A 16003-nucleotide genomic window follows, 5' to 3' on the forward strand; every position below is an offset into this window, starting at 1 on the left:
ACAACGCAGCAAACAGAATCAAAAATTGTCCACAAATAACTCCTGAGGCGTTCCAGGATATAATTAAAGAGGAGATAGCTAAATTACCGCCGAGTAACAATAAATATCACCCGGTTTATTGGTGGTCTGCAGCGATAGAAGAGCAGAGAAGAATCATGCAACAATACAAAAGAGCAGCTCAGAGATTACGCGCTAGAAATAGAACGGAAGAAGAAGGTCGTCTTGCGATAGAGCAATACAGACAAGCTAGGAAAATACTCAACTTCCTTATCAAACAAGCTAAAAAAAAGAAATGGCTGGAGTTGTGTGAAGAGCTTAACAAAGATCCCTGGGGAAAGGCATTTAGGATAGTGACCAAACGCCTGGGAAGATACGTGCCGACATTGAGTACTGAAATGTCGGCACGACAGGTTAAATTGCTATTTCTCAGAATAGAAGATCTCAATAGAGAGGTAATTGAGTGTCAGGCTGGCAGGTTCACTCAAAAGGAGGTTTTGGAAGCCATCATGAAATTAAAAAATAAAAAAAGTCCAGGACCGGATGGCATACCTGCAGCCATCATTAAAGACCTTGCCAGGATCATACCCTGGGAATTAGTGGATGTTGCAAGTTATGGCTTACAAAACCGTAACTTCCCCAATAGTTGGAAAGAAGCCAGAACTGTTTTCATTCCTAAAATAGGACCAAATCAAGAACAAGTAGGATACAGACCAATCACACTAATAAATAACATGGGTAAGGTAGTCGAAAGATTACTAGAAACCCGACTCAGAGAAGAAATCGAGGAAAAAGGTTGTTTACATGAGGAGCAATATGGTTTTAGAAAAGGCCGGTCTACGATAAACGCGATCGACAAAGTTAAGACCTGGGCATTAACTAGTAGAAACGGCACGTGGAGAACTAGGAAAATCCCACTTATTATAATGTTGGATATAAAAAATGCTTTTGGATCTGTTCCTTGGAAAGCCATTATCGCAGCATTACAAGCCATGAATATAAGTGATTATCTAGTCAACCAGATTAATCAATACCTTTACCGTAGATTCATTGAGGTTAAAACGTTAGAAGGAAAATCCACATTTGAGATATTTGGAGGAGTTCCACAAGGATCAGTCCTTGGGCCTATAGTGTGGAATATTTTTTATGACAAAATTGTTAGATTGGATTATCCCGAGGGGGTTTTTGTTGTTGGATATGCTGATGACATTGCTATCCTAGTAGAAGACAGAGAAGTTAATAACCTAGAGGATAAAGCAAATCAGGCGTTACGAATAATTGATGAATGGCTGGTAGGAAGCATGCTGCAGATATCCCCTAACAAATCCTGTTGTTTGTCCTGTTGTTCAGGTAGAAGACCTATTAGAAACCTCAATATAAAAATTAGAGGAGAGAGAATTAAGGAGGTCAAAGAAGCAAAGTATTTAGGGGTTCTTTTGGATAAAAGCCTAAGATTTAGCAAACACGTAGAGATGATTTGTAAGAAGGTCACTCCTTTGATTAAGGCATTGAGGACTCTTTTCCAGAACCATAATACACCGAAAATGGTAATAAGGAGACTGATAACTGCGGCTACCACGTCAGCAATTTTATATGCGGCCCCGATATGGGGAGATACAATGAATATTCAGAGAAACAAAACAAAATTAAAAAGAGTACACAGGCTTGCTTTACTGCGTGTAGCCGCGGGATACAGAACAGTGTCATACGACGCGTTGTGTATATTAACGAAGGTTCTACCCATTGACTTACAAATTAAAGGAAGAACATTTAGCCAAAGATGAGGTTGAACGGCTAATCGATCAAGAGTGGCAGGATACATGGACACACTCTAGAGTTGGGGATTGGACCAGGCGACTAATCCCCAACATAAATATGTGGACTAGTAATAGAATAGGTAATGTAGATTTTTATACGACACAACTGTTGACGGGGCACGGCTCGTTCGGCCATTATCTGTTTAGAATTGGAAAAAGACCTACCCCACAATGTGTGTACTGCCCAGAGACTGACGATGCGGAACACACTGTGTTTGTATGCCCAAGATGGGCTCCAAATAGAAGAGAAATTTCGGACAACGGACTTACACCTGAAAACCTCTTAAATTGGATGGTCTATAGTGACGATAACTGGGATCGGTTCCGTAGGTTTGCCGGGGAAATCTTACGCACCAAGGAAGAAGAGGACAGAAGAAGGGGTTTGTGAAATTAGGGTAGGGAGGACAGTCCCTCCGTGGAGGGCCCGTACGCCGTGGTGTGCGGGTTCCTGAGAAGGGGGGGAACTCCTGGGGAGTGTGGGACAAATAAAAGACCGAATCCCGGTTGGCGGTGCCGCTCCTGCGGGTGCCTCGGCGCTTAGTGGGGGCGGTACCGCTGATTAGAGGCAAAGGCATAATGACCGAGACCCGGTTCCCTGCTGAGGGGATGGGAGGTGGCGTAGCCATACCGCGTCTCCGAGGCGGGGGATTAGAGGCAGGCGAATAAAATAAAATTAAAGATCCGAGACCGGGGGAGCTAACCTGCCGAGCCGGGTGTACAACCGGTGGGCGGGGGACACTCCCTTAGAGTAAAAGGACACTCTCCCCGACTGAGTATACTTAAATGGATATCCGGTCGGGGGGAGTAGGGGAAAAAAAAAAAATATATATATATATATGCAATCTTTGCATATAAATTTGTAAAAATTTATTTCTATTATTATTTTTATTAATCGGATAAAATACGTAATAAGGATCCTAATTAATGAAAGGTGAAAATTAGAAACTATAATGGGACGAATTTGAAGGCTTAAGGTAGAGATAAATGGAAACAGCGGTAGCGTAACGGATCTGCCGCCAAACTGAACACCGGATGATCATTTCCCTCTATTTCTGTTTACCCTCCGGAACCACTGTAACGTATTACTTAAGAGGATGAATGACGATGATATGTATGAATGTAAATGAAATGTAGTTATAGTCTCATATCGACCATTCCTGAGATGTATGGTCAGTTGAAACACAACTACCAAAAAAAGCACCGGTTAATACGATCTACGAGGTGTGTGGAAAAGCAATGAGATTGGTAACACTACGAACGATCTGGCAACGCTGTGTCTACCGGTCTGTGCTAGACCGGTTTGTTCATCCCTTCCACATGCTCAGTACGAGTTTCAACTCTGTTCAGCCAACACATTATATTTGACAGCGCCATTAGTGAAGTTGTGTTACGAAAATATGGAGCGTCTGAATTTAGAACAACGTTGTGCAATCAAGTTGTGTATAAAACTTGGGGAATGCGCGAGTATGACCTTTGAAAAGTTGAAACAGGCCTTTGAGGAACATTGCTTATCAAGGGCAAAAGTTTTCCGCCGGCACAAATCATTTTTGGAAGGCCCAGAACACGTTAAAGATTAACCTTTCTCAGAGAGACCTTCAACTTCAAAATCTGACGAAAACGTTGAGATCAGACCGTCGTTTAACAATAAGGATAATGAGTGAACAGGTGATGAATCCTGTATATTTGAGTACGATCCTGAAACAAAGCGGCAAAGCGAAGAGCGGCACACTCCGTCATATCCTCGACCGAAAAAATGTCGAATGAGCAAATCAAAGATCAAAACCGTGCCGATTTGCTTTTTTGACAGTAGGGGTATCGTGCATAAATAATTTGTTCCTCCAGGACAAACTGTCAACCAAGTGTTTTACAAAGGTGTCCTTGAAAGGGTCAGGAAAAGAGGGATTCGCATGAGACCAGACATTGCGGACAAGTGGATGCTTCATCATGAAAATGCCCCGTGTCACCCGGCCATTTCCATAAGGGAATTTTTGATCCCAAAACGCATTCCTACGGTTCATCAACCCCCCTATTCACTTGATTTGAGTCCTTGTGCTCTTTCCTTTTTCCGAAATTGAAACGTGTCTTAAAAGAACGTCATTTTGGAACTCTGGAGAACATTTAAAAGACTGTGACCGACCAGTTAAAAGTCCTACCAGTTGAAGCCTTCCAGCGCTGCTACCAGGAATGGGAACAACGACTCAGCCGGTTAATAGCTGCCCAAGAGGATAATATTGTTGTTTGAAAAAAATAAAAACTTTGGTAAGTAAAAAGTCAGTCTCATTACTTTTCTCACACACTTTGTAGTATTCAAATCCGTGTGAAAGTAACGGATCATCATCTAGCGTGTAAAAATAGAACGACCTTTTTTTCTTTTCTTTCCGACCACTACGGATTACGTTTACACAGTTCTGACTTCTTTAACAACCGGTCGGATTTTGTTTTTTTAAACCGTTCGGTCTTGTTGTCTCTTTTTATAAAGAAATTAAATATTTGTTTTGTTAATTTCTGGTTATTTCTGCATAAATATTCGTAAATCTGTACTTTTTTTCCGGATTAAGTCCCCTGTTTTTTATGTATGTTTGTAAATTTCTTTTTCGCTTTTCAATTTATAAATTCTCTCTTTATATTTTGATCCATAAACTTTTCTTAAAATCTTTTTTCTACTTTCGAAATTTCTTGTTCTGAAAAAAAAATTGAAACATTCTGCCCCGTACAGTGTTTTTGGTAGGACTACAGTTTTATAGCGCCTCAATTTGGAGTTATTTATAGAGATTTTTATAGTAAATTTTCTTCTTAAGATGAAGGCAGTTTCCATTTTTCGTACTCTATTCTTCATTACATTTTTTTAAAAAATATTCAGTGTTGTGATTCTCCCAAATATTAAAATTTTTGAACTCTACTTATTTTTTTGTTTTCAGAAATTTTAAGGATTTGATCTCTGTTCTCTTTGTCAATGGAAAAACCAGTTAATTTTTAAAAAGCTATTTACCATTTTTTGAGAAATTTTATTAGTTTTTATTATTCAGAGATGAAATTTCGACTTTAAATTGATTTATACATTTGATAAGTACGCGCTAATGCTACTGGTTAAATCTCAGCAAATTACTTTCCACAAAAACCGTAAATGGCTGATTATAAACAGTACATTAGCATTTGAAGATGATGAAGATTTAATGCGAGAAAAGATTAATTAAAGAAAGTGCTTATGGTTTTATTGAAAGAAGTCGATTATCGAAAATATTAAGAAGGTTTCATTGGACCGAGTTAGAACGCATCTGTTATTTCATCTTGTGTGTGTGTGTTTTATATATATATATATATATATATATATATATATATATATATATATATATATATATATGATACAAGTAAGAGTAGACCTTCCTATATAAATAAATACACAAGTTATGTAGGGAGTTTACAGTTTATGGGCGCAATAAAGAAACATACCACGTTGGTAGTACACACCAATACACTTTTATCGTAACCTAACACCAACCCTTTTCCGATGGACATAGACTATTGCAAACCGACTGGAAAACTTCAATCAATATAAATATATATATATATATATTGAAACCTACCAATAAAATTTGAACACTTTTACTTAAAACCTTAAATCCTAATACATAATATTAGAATCAAAATTATCTAAAATCATATAAAATTAATTATTTCTATAATAAATATTATTTAATATACTGCCAGTTATGTTTGAATAATTTTAAAGGAAACTGGATTTAAATATTACAAAAAGACAAAAATAATATGTATAACAGTAAAGTGCAAACTGTAGATTAAAAAAGCATTCCCTATTCAAAAAGAGGTGAGGCAAAGTTATAGCATATCCCATTGCTTTTCAGCTCATATACTGGGTGTATGAAAAAAAATTCCGAGGTTTCAAGAATGAATATTGTGCAACAGGACCATTATAACGGACCAGGGTAACCGATTTCTTCCAATTGAGAAAAAAGAAAGAAAAAAGAACAATGAAAAGACGAATCCAGAAGGAACTAAAAGGGATTCTTCTCTCAGACTAATAGGTCCGTTTAATAAATCCAGTCAATGGCACCTCCAAAAGCTGTTGTGGTTCGGCCAGAACCACAACCGGACAGGAATAAGAATTTATAAAAAAACATAAGGGCGCAGACGATGTAGGCGTTATTACGCCTCAACAATTAAAGGAATGAGGTTGGTACTGGTTCTCCAAGCGAGTGGATATAAATACTGCCTGTACTGGATATAAATACAGGGATCATCGGAGAACGGTCAGTATTTCTGACGGCCGTATTCGGCGCAGTAATGATAAAATGTGTTAACGGTAAGTAGTTTCGCAAGCCCGAGTTCGACGCGGTTGCAGTGACGACGATATCAGTAAGCGTGAGGTAACAAAGAGTGAAGAGAACGTCACAATTATTCCAGGGTGGACGCAGGAAGTTGTTCGGTAAGTTATTGATAAACAGTAGTGAAAGTAAGTATTCTACTCGTGCTAATGTGTGGTGGAGTTCTATTGTAAACTGTAAAAGTAATAATACTTGCAGAAAATTGAATCGTATGAACTTTAGACTTTACTAGTGTTATCTCGATAATACAATATCAGGTTCTAGCGGTCATTATAACATTTTTAGTAAATTAGACTGTATACCGGTTTTTATTCTGAAATAACTTAAAAGTCGTTAAGTTTTATAATTAATATTTTGTATGTTATACGTATCGTCATTATTATTACTGTTATTATTATTATTTATTTTATTATTTATCTTGTTTATATGTCTTAAGAGTAATAAATTGTATTTATAAAAAGTTTTAGTTTGTTTGTCTCTCAATATCCTGGTCGAATCACGTACAGGCGACAATAGCTTTTACTTTGCAGGATTCAATACTATAATCTTAAAGCGCGTAACAAGTTTTAGTTTACACATTCTAATTAAAACAGCAGCTGCGTTAGATTGTCACACATGCCAAACTGTTGTTAAGTGTTAAGACTCTCTGTATTTTTCTCCTTATTAATTTATAAATACATAAACTATCTCGTTCTTCTTACTCTTTTGTAAAAGTAAATAAATTTGTATATTCAGCTAGCCTATTTTTATCAGCCGATATTTTATATCAGTAATTCACTATATTAATGTATTAATAAATTAACAATTAATATAATCCACCTTACCAGCACGTTTATATGCACTCTAGATCTTTCGACTACTTGGAAGCCATCATCAGGAGTTCAAATTAACACATTTTAGGTCAAAAATTAAAAAAATCATTGTTAAAATTTAAAAAAAAATCTAGAGTACATATCAACGTGGTGGTAAGGTGGATTATATTAATTGTTAATTTATTCATTTAACATATCAGCGGTTAGAGAAATTAATTATTAATGCATTGTTCAGTCTAAATTTAGATCTCATTCTGTCACGTACACTTTCAGTAACAATGTAATCTTCTTTTAATATAGCTCAAACTAAAACGTTAAACATGTTATGATTATTATAACTTAATAAAATTAATATTTAATCATCGACCGGATAACGTCTTTTATTTATTACAAAATATGAACCAAGAAAGTTAATATAGAGTAATTACACGGAAACGGTTAGTTATTCAAATAGTTTGCCCGGGCTTCGGTATCATGGCGTTACCACAAAAAGAAACACAATACTTGTACTAGTTCGCAGAAACAAAATCAGTGACTGTCGTACAAAGAAGTTATACGCGGGTCTATCGTAGAAATTCTCCGAATGAGAAAAGTATATTTAAGTATTACGAAAATTGTTTGTAAAACGGAAGGGTTAGCCCAAAACAGAGAAATATCCGATTTGTTTTCGTCGATGTCCAAAACGTACAGTTTGTAGTGTTAGTCACGAACTAAACGTTCGTAACGATCCTATCCGTGATGTGGATCGTAAGCGATTGAATATTCGTTGTTATAAACTGCACCTACCGGTTTGGTCTACTGGTGAACGCGTCTTCCCAAATCAGCCGATTTGAAAGGCGACAGTTCCAGCGTTCAAGTCCTAGTAAAGCCAGATATTTTTATACCGATTTGGTAATACTAGATCATGGATACCGATGTTCTTCGTTGGTCGGGTTTCAATTAACCACACATCACAGGAACGGTCGAATTGTGACTGTACACATTTCACAAGACTACACTTTATTTATACCCATACATATAATCCTCTGAAGTATTATTTGAGTGGTAATTCCCAGAGGCTAAACAGAAAAAGAATGAAAAAAGTTATAAACTGCAGTCGCATTATAAAATTAAATATAAAAATGAAATTTTTATTTTTAATAAGCGTATTCATTTATGTTTCAGGGTGTTTCATATTCTTAAATAATAAAAATTTGATAAATGAGAAAACGAAATTTGAAAATGATGTATTATTCAAACAAATTTTAAATAATAATGTTGATTCTTAGGTTGGTTATACTGCTTCATACTAATGAACATAAAAACTGAGATATTCATTCTGCCATGACGGATAACGTTTACATTATTTTACCTTTTGACGATCGATTGTTATATTTATAAATTTTATTTTTTAAAATTCAAGTTAATATAATTAATGATATGTGAAATAAATAGGTATAATTATATCACATCAATGTTCCTGAGGATGGATTACTAATCCGAAAGCACTCGAACATACTACTAAAGATTATTGGTAAATGGAAACTATCGTATAAATAAATTATATATCAATATCAACAGGCAACGATTAATAAAATTAATATATATATATATATATATATATATATATATATATATAATAAAGGTTCAAATTGCCAACAATAGCGAATGAAAATTATTCTAGCGCTTTCGGATTTTGTCGTCCATCAGGAATAATCGATTATTTTTAAAATTTACAGATTTGCATTTAAATTGTAGAACATAAATTAATAATAAATAAAAAATGATTAAAATTTGTATATTCATAATAGTTGATTGTTGAGATATATTCATAACTGTTGAACAGTTGGTAATCTCTCATGAACAACACGTTTTTATTTAACGTATGACTTTATTTACTTTTAATACTTGAATATAAACCGTTATGAATATACAAATTTTATTTAATTTTAATTTCTTTTCTACTATTTAAATGCAAAACTGTAAATTTTATAATTAATCTATTATTCCTGATGATGGACGAATAAAATACGAAAACGCTACAATAATTTAACATTCACTATTGTTGTAAGTTGAACCTTATTTATTTATATAGTTTATACAAAATAACAACGGTGCCATGCTAAGAAAAATTAACATACATATATATATATATATATTGAATACAATAACGACCTGTCCGATCGTTGAAAAGTACAAAAGATAAACGAAAATGGATATCAAAAGTAGACGGAGAAGGGCAGCTTTCATGCAAAAACGAAATCTATTAAGTATAAACTTAAAAATTTTCTTAATATTTTCTAATAAAATTAGAAAGATTTTCTTGGAAATACTTTTGTGTAATGTAGTACTTTATGATGAAAACTGGGTAGCAGGAAAGAGAGGAAGAAAAATAATCTAGTTAAAAAAATAGGAAGATGTTGAAAATTAGGCGGATTGATAAAGTACAAAATTAAAAAGAGAAAAACTAATTATAAGAAAGGGACCTGAAAGAAAGAAATTTTTGGCAAAATCTTGTAAAGAAACGAAATCTGTTACATATTTAAGGCCTGATCCCTGTCTCCGTTATTTTATAATGTTTACATGGAACTAGCAGTTAATAATGTTAAAGAACATTTTAGATTCGGAGTAACAGTACAAGGTGAAAAGATAAAGATGCTACGATTTGCTGATGATATAGTAATTCTAGCCAAAAGTGAAAAGGATTTAGAAGAAACAATGAACGGCATAGATGAAATCCTACGCAAGAACTATCGCATGAAAATAAACAAAAGTAATGAAATGTAGTAGAAATAACAAAGATGGACCACTGAATGTGAAAATAGGAGGAGAAAAGATTATGGAGGTAGAAGAATTTTGTTATTTGGGAAGTAGAATTACTAAAGATGGACGAAGCAGGAGCGATATAAAATGCCGAATAGCACAAGCTAAACGAGCTTTCAGTAAGAAATATAATTTGTTTACATCAAAAACTAATTTAAATGTCAGGAAAAGATTTTTGAAAGTGTATGTTTGGAGTGTCGCTTTATATGGAAGTGAAACTTGGACGATCGGAGTATCTGAGAAGAAAAGATTAGAAGCTTTTGAAATGCGGTGCTATAGGAGAATGTTAAAAATCAGACGAGTGAATAAAGTGACAAATGAAGAGGTATTGCGGCAAATAGATGAAGAAAGAAGCATTTAGAAAAATATAGTTAAAAGAAGAGACAGACTTATAGGCCACATACTAAGGCATCCTGGAATAGTCGCTTTGATATTGGAAGGACAGGTAGAAGGAAAAAATTGTGTAGGCAGGCCACGTTTGGAATATGTAAAACAAATTGTTAGGGATGTAGGATGTAGAGGGTGTGCTGAAATGAAACGACTAGCACTAGATAGGGAATCTTAGAGAGCTGCATCAAACCAGTCAAATTCGATAAAAATAATAAATTAGCTATGTTTTTTAATAAACTTTAAAAAACTGTCTTCAAAAACTCGGCTAAAATAAAATACCAACAATTTATTGATCCTTAATTTGAAGCCGATTGATAAATATAGAAATTTAAATAGAATTGAAAAATTAAGTTTTTTATATTCCTGTATGTTATTTACAAGCCTATCATATTGTTCTTTTTTTAAAAACGTTATTTTATTATTTGTAGTTTTATTAAAATGTAGACAGGCCTAAAATAATGAAGTTTGTCTAAAAAAACCCCCGTTTACAAAAAAGGAGGTAAAAAAGATAGAGGGAGTTTCATATTGATAAATATAATAAAAAGAATTGAGAGATATGACGTAAACAGCTGAAACTGACAGTGAATAATCGGTAGACATGTATATATATATATATATATCCATATTCTATAAGGAATTTATATTAAGTATTTCAAGTAATTAATTTTTGCAATTAAACATTTAAAATACAATAACGACATCAGGCTGCATGCATAACACACTATAACAATTCAAAAATAAGCAATGACGTTGATACATGAAACATATTTTAAATTGTTTTTATGTAGAAATATTAAATAACATTTGCGTTTAACAAATAAAAAATGCGAACTGGAAAAGGAACTTGCTCTAAAAAAAAGAAACAGATTATCTTGATAGGTCCTCGCTTGAAGAGAAAGCCTTTTAAAGCCCACATTGAGAAAAAAAAAACAAAAATACAAAGATGAGTTTTTCTTTTTATTTGGATCAGTTGAAAAAATAACTGCTATGTACCAGAGATTACACAATATATTAATTTTATAGTTTAGAATCCTATATTTTCATTTCTCTTTATCGTACATCGAAAAAAAACACTTTTTTTCTTGGAAAGAAGCAACAATATTAAGCTTTTTACTTCCTTGTACGAAGTAAAAGAAGTATTGTGATCGCGAAAAATTTCGGTTTTCAGATTTCAATGGAAATATCTATTTTGATCATCCCTGAATCTATTTTGACTAGTTTCGGCGTGACGTCTATACGTACGTATGTATCTCGCTCGCATAACTCAAAAACGATTAGCCGTAGGATGTTGAAATTTAGAATTTAGGGTTGTTGTTACATACAATTATGCACCTGCCCTTTTGATTGCAATCAACTGAAATCCAAAAAATCCCAAAATCCAAAACAATTTGGATTTTGGGGTTTTCTTAACTGCAGTAATAATCTATTATTGAGAGTTATTCAACGATATATCATAAGTAATACTTATTTTCATTCGTTCCAGAGTTATAGTCAAATAAAATTTTAATTATTTAGATATTACAAGGAGAAGACACGAACCGATGTGCCTACAAGATTCGTTGTTTAAGTTTAGGTGTCCTTTTGTAATACCCAAAAAATTATTTGTTTTCAGTATTATGTGTTTTCTTATAAATCTGGAAAACGCACTTTCAATTCTGAATAAATGTTGTATACATATATATATACATCAAACATCATCTCCTTTTTTTTATTTAAGTATATTCATTTATTAATCCGTCATTGTAAAACCCTCACTATAAAACTTATTTTACTGAATAATAATAGTAATTCAACAAAAAAAAAATATATATATATTTATATATATATTCATATATATATATATATATATATATATATATATATATATATATATATATATATATATGAAAAAATATCAAAACTTTTTTATGAAAAAAATTTTTTGTACTTTTAATTTAAAAAAAAAAAGTGTAAATGTAAATTTATAAGCGTACAACGAAGTCATGTGTTGTCCACAACAAATTTTTTACACTTTATTTATTTTAAATAAATTTGTTAGATATAAAAAAAAGCTGGCCCATGGGGGGATCGAACCCACGACCTTCGCGTTATTAGCACGACGCTCTAACCAACTGAGCTAATGGGCCAACGATAAGAGTTGGATAACGTTAAAATATTACAAATAACAATATATATTTTCCTTCATATATATATATATATATATATATATATATATATATTGCAAAAGGACACTTAAACTCAAAAAATGAACCTTATAACAAGTACTTCCAACTTTTACCCGTCTTAACCAAAAATAATTATTACAACAAAAACGCGCGCGCGCACACGCACACACATATATAATATATATAAATTGCCAAAAATTAAAATCCATAACGCATTTTCATCGGAGGAAAATATTCTGATATTTTGTATCGACATTCATCTTCTTTTCAAATTTTGAAGTAATATAAAAAGCACAGAAAACAAAAATAGCGGAATAGGCTGGATTACGAATCTCAATAAAATAAATTAAATCCATAACAAATACAAAAAAATGCACCGAGTTCTTTAGATTTTTCACACATTGAAACAATTTAAGGTTATAAAAATTTAAATATTTAGAGAAACGATCTAATTGAATAGCTTAGAAAAAATAGCAATCTATTAAATAATACGGAAAAAAAAATTCCTTTCGGCACGCTGGAAGGCGGAGGTATATTTCACCGGTGCTAAGTAGGGGATAAAAAAGATTTCCACCTTAAAGTTAAGAAAAACTTCAAATTTACTCAATACGACAATGGTTGCATGTGAAAAAATTTTCACATGTTTAGATACGAAAAGGCCCATCTTACAACTCCAGCAACATTTTGGTCATCTCTTGCCGTTGGTCACATCAACAATTGTTTCACACAAAATTTTAGGAAATGTTTAGAAGACTAACGCGACCACCTTAAACCGATTCGATACTATGCCTATTAAGAGGTAGGTATGATTATTATTGTCTTCGAAACCCCGTTTTTTCCAACCCCTGGGCCAATGGTTGGTTATATCAAAAAACTTTAATTAGATATATTTTAGGCTCTTATCAATAGAATAGTAAGAAGTTTAAACGAATTTGATATGTTACTTAATAAGAAAGTTATAGTAATATTTTTTTTTTCGAAAAAACCACCCCATTTCCAACGCAATTAGTGGTTGCAGTGCAAGATTTGTTTCGCCATAAGTACCCGGATCAACACTAGCTCCTAACAAAACATCAGTACTAAGGTTAGTTGCAAAATTTAGAGAGACCGGTTCTGCTAATAACAAGGAACACAAAAGATCTGCGTCAGTGTTGAATACAGATACAGTCGCTGAAATCAAAGACCGATTACTCGCCTCGCCAAATAAATCGATCGGACTTTTGTCTGCTGAAATTAATTTGTCTTAATCGACTGTTCATCGGGCGACCAAACGATTAGAATTACGACCTTATCGCATTCAAACGGTTTACCGACTTCTTGAGCCCGACAAAGAAAAACGGCTACAATATTGTCAACGGTTCCGTCGATTTCTGCGCGAGAGAATTAGTGTTATGGATTCGTTATTTTTCACAGATGAAGCACGGTTTCATTTGGACGGCTACGTAAACAGCCAAAACATTAGAATTTGGAGCGCTGAAAATCCCCACGTTTATCACGAAAAACAATTACACCCGCAGAAGTCGGGCGTGTGGTGCGCGATATCGCGGAAGAAAATAATCGGTCCTATTTTTTTCGAGTGCACCATTAATGCAGAACGATATCAGGATATTTTATTTCGGTTCATCGCACTCTTGGAAGAGGAACACAGACACTGCCGGGTACAACATGACGGTGTGACATCGCACTACGCAGGTTCAACTTCTGATCTCGTCGAGGAATTCTTTGGTAATCGTGTTATCGGTCGAGGCTTGTGGCCACCAAGATCTCCAGATTTGACTGCGGCGGATTTTTTTCTACCGGGTTACCTCAAAGAAAAAGCCTACAGCAACAAACCACGAACACCTGAACAACTGAAAGTCAATATTGAACAAGCTGTATTAAATATCCAGCAACAAACTGAAAAAAGTTGCAAGAAACGCTGAAAAAAGATATGAAGCTTGTATTCAAAAAGATGGCGGCCACTTCCAACATTTACTCTTAAGTGTAAGGTAATCGATGGTAATAATAAAAATTACATTTACATTTACACATGCCGTTTTATTATTTCAATACCTACCAATATAAGGTTAGGTTGCATTTGATATGGGACACTCTGTACATTAGAAGAAATAAAATCTTACAGTAAAACAAGTTGGAGAAGTTACTCCATATGTATCCGTGTGACCGCGTTAGTGCTCATCGCATTTAAACTATGCACAAACATTAATTAAAAAGAAATAATATAAAAATTAACTGCTATATTTTATGCCGTAAAAGCATACAATAATTAAAATTAATATTATGGAAGGAAAGGTTTTTTTTTATATTTTAAAAATTGATTTTCATACTAATATTTAATTAACTCATTAGTAAATTTAATAACTTAGGTTAATTAATTGGATTAACTAATGAAGCTTATTTTATCTATATCATCAATATTTTAAATTAATCTCCAGCGATTTACTTACATTTTAACGTTTTATGGTGCGATTAAAATTTACGAATAATTAAATAAATAGTTAATTATTATATTATAGACATAATTAACTAATAAACTTGATTAATGTGTGTTAAGTGTTACGACAGATATGTACACAAGCACAGGACATAAATATTTATTAATTTCCCGTCTACTTTATAGTGCAGTATATTATAAAAAGAAAAAAGGGGTTTTTTCAGATTTTTTCAGACGCTTCAAAAACTCAAAATGTTCTGCACAAAATGTTCAGACTGAGCTCAAATTTTAGTACGATATATAACCCGAATCAAAGATTGTTTTTATTTATTTTTCGCATCAGTCACATACCCGCGACCACGAGAAAACAGTTTTCTTAACGGTCAGCTGTGTACCAGTGACCGCGCCATCTGCTGGAAGCGAGGGGAACACTCGCCATACTAGCTAACGACAACCGCAGTCACATGTGAAACAATACCTGTTCCCAATTACATTGTTTATTAACAAAAAATAAAAAAAACCTATCCACTTGCAACTGATTCAGATTATTATATAATCTGAATTAAATATTCACTTTAATCGAGGTACTTTAGTATGATCGTGTCGTGATTGAGAGCTGCGCCTTTCACCAAGCTCTGAATTTATTAGAAAACGACCAACAGTGGGATATATGTATTAATGACGCGTGCAACACTGCAAACCAAACCAAATTCGCGCATTATTCGCAATTATATTGACCGCTTGCTACCCTTCATCTCCCACAGAGTTATGGGAAAGATATCGATCGCATATGGCTGAGGATATTTTGCATAGAGTACGCCTATAAAATACCAATATGACCGTGGAATTTACAGAAGGCATTTACAACGAAGCATTGATTGATAAATATTGAAGACAAGTGCTTAGCTATTGCAAATAAAGTCATAGTCAATCGGGAATGCCAGCACCCACCCGAGTTGCGATTGCTTCATTTGATGTGGATTTACGCCGTGAACAGAGTTACAACATCGGTGATCTTCAGTCATATGTCCGATCAAACATTCCCAAATTAACGCGTGAACAGAAAGGCATTTACGATCGCATAATGCAAACGATAAATGACGGAGTTGGGGGGACCTTCTTCTTGGATGCGCCAGGAGGAACTAGGAAAACATTCCTCAATAGATTGATTCTAGCAACGGTTCGATAAAAAAATGACAATTATCCTGTTGCGGAATTTTAATCGGCCAAAACTCTGCAACGG

The 16003-nt window shown here is 33.7% G+C and overlaps 1 protein-coding gene and 1 non-coding gene across 2 annotated transcripts in view; both read right to left on the reverse strand.

Annotated features, from left to right (window-relative positions):
* Window positions 1-16003, reverse strand: part of CARPA (Carbonic anhydrase-related protein A) — a 483368-nt gene that overhangs the window by 189284 nt on the left and 278081 nt on the right. The window lies entirely within an intron of this gene.
* On the reverse strand, window positions 12214-12287 carry TRNAI-AAU (transfer RNA isoleucine (anticodon AAU)). Its single transcript has one exon. It is a non-coding gene; the product is annotated as a tRNA-Ile (tRNA).

The sequence above is a fragment of the Lycorma delicatula genome, chromosome 11 (genome assembly GCF_047948215.1).
Source record: "Lycorma delicatula isolate Av1 chromosome 11, ASM4794821v1, whole genome shotgun sequence".
In the NCBI taxonomy this organism is placed as follows: domain Eukaryota; kingdom Metazoa; phylum Arthropoda; class Insecta; order Hemiptera; family Fulgoridae; genus Lycorma; species Lycorma delicatula.